Raw genomic sequence first — 1812 nt, forward strand, 5'->3', positions numbered from 1 at the left:
ACGCTATTTTATATAAATATATAAATAAAATATATTAATTTTAAAAAAATCCGGAAAAATTTCGGGTTAATATTATTATATTATTTAAATTTTTCGAAATCTAATTATATTTTTTCATTATTTTTATTATATTATTTAATATTATTTATTATTTATTTTATTTTATTTATTTATTTATATAAAAAAATTTAAAGTGGAGAAATAAATTTAGTTAGTTTTTAATTAGTTTAATTAGTGCCAAGATTAGTTTAGTTAGTTAGTTTTTTGCTCCAATTATTTTTAGTTAGTTAGTTTTTAGTTTTTAGTTTTTTAGTTTAGTTAAAAAGTGGGTTTTAGTTACTAAACTAACTAATTTTGCAACCCTGCTTATCAGTGGCCTAGCTCGAAGCTCGAAGCTCTCCCTGTACACCCCGGATTGGCGTCCTGATATGGCGCCCTACCACAGTACGCGATGGAACAAACCCCCGCATACAGGGTCTTGCTGGGAATACACAAAGGAAGGATGCCGGCCAATGTCTCACCGGGATATAAGCCGTGGTCGATAAACGAACCTATCACGCTCCAGGCCAGACGGCTGGTAGTGGCTGTATCTACCGAAGAGGGATACATCGCAGCTCTTGCAACTGTACCTAGCTCCTTACCACGTCGCAATTCAAGGTTTAAAGCTTGAGCAAATTGTTCGACGTTCCGGGATCTTATGACTTAGACGGTAACTGCATTTGCCAACTCGCCCGATCTGCCTGCCTAGGGCATAAAGCAGGCTGCACATATGCTCACGACACGCACATGTTTGATAAGCAACTGCAAATAGAATCGCAGTGTCAGATCCAGGACAAAACGAAACCAGGGTCAGGATCAACGAGGTCGCAAATCTGTGACCCCCATGAACGTGTAAGCGGAAACTTATCAGAAGCCATTGACCAATGGCAGAGTCTTTGGACTTGGGCAGGCTGATAAGGAATGTGGAGAGCTTTCAAAGAAGAAAATCTGTGCTCGGGCGCTACCGATGTCGAAATGAGATCTTGGTAGGGTTAGGAGGTACCTGTTAGTTGGGTACGGAATACTTGGCAAAGAAATTATGAAGCTGCCTTATGACCGCTGCTGTCGATACGCAGCAAAATCGTCCGATTGGTTACCTTGTTGGAAAGATCTTAGATGAATGCCGGGGAGAAGGAGGAACGAGCGTGAGCTTATCGGTGACGTTACGTCACAAACCACAAATCTGAATTAATTGATATTGTCGCAATGAAGAATTTTGGCGATAGGTAGGAACTTAAATCCTGATAACGATATGTATTTCGGTACCGATTCGATTGGTTCGGCAGACAAGTTGAAGGAAGCTTCCAATGTGGTGTGGTCTGTGCGTACACAGCTAGGAATATAATAGATATTTTCTTCAAATTGAGTATCGGTCGCGTGGTGTAGTTGGTTATCACGTCAGTCTAACACACTGAAGGTCTCCAGTTCGAGCCTGGACGCGATCATACCTTTTCTTTTTGGTCTTCCCCTATCTGGTTTGCCTTCATCTCCTCTACAATTTCTTTTTTACCAATAGTGCCTAACTTATATTGATGCCATCACAACTATACCTGGCCGGATAACCTCAGAGAATGTCAATTAGATGGATATAAGGGTTATGCGACGTATCTCCTGGCATGCACAAGAAGCAGAGGTCTGCTGCCCTGGACGTTCTGGAAGTCGTTAGTTGCACTATGGTGGTTTTCTCATTATTAGTGAAACTAATAGTCAAGCATAGTTACATCCTATTTTCAGAAAACCGTTAAACCTTCTGTATGACGATTTGAATTGTGA

The 1812-nt window shown here is 40.2% G+C and overlaps 1 non-coding gene across 1 annotated transcript; it reads left to right on the forward strand.

Annotated features, from left to right (window-relative positions):
• Positions 1 to 1410: 1410 nt before the first annotated feature.
• On the forward strand, positions 1411 to 1484 carry F4813DRAFT_t99. The gene has a single exon. It is a non-coding gene; the product is annotated as a tRNA-Val (tRNA).
• The last annotated feature ends 328 nt before the right edge of the window (positions 1485 to 1812 follow it).

This window comes from Daldinia decipiens (assembly GCF_022478715.1).
Source record: "Daldinia decipiens strain CBS 113046 unplaced genomic scaffold F4813scaffold_26, whole genome shotgun sequence".
In the NCBI taxonomy this organism is placed as follows: Eukaryota; Fungi; Ascomycota; class Sordariomycetes; order Xylariales; family Hypoxylaceae; genus Daldinia; species Daldinia decipiens.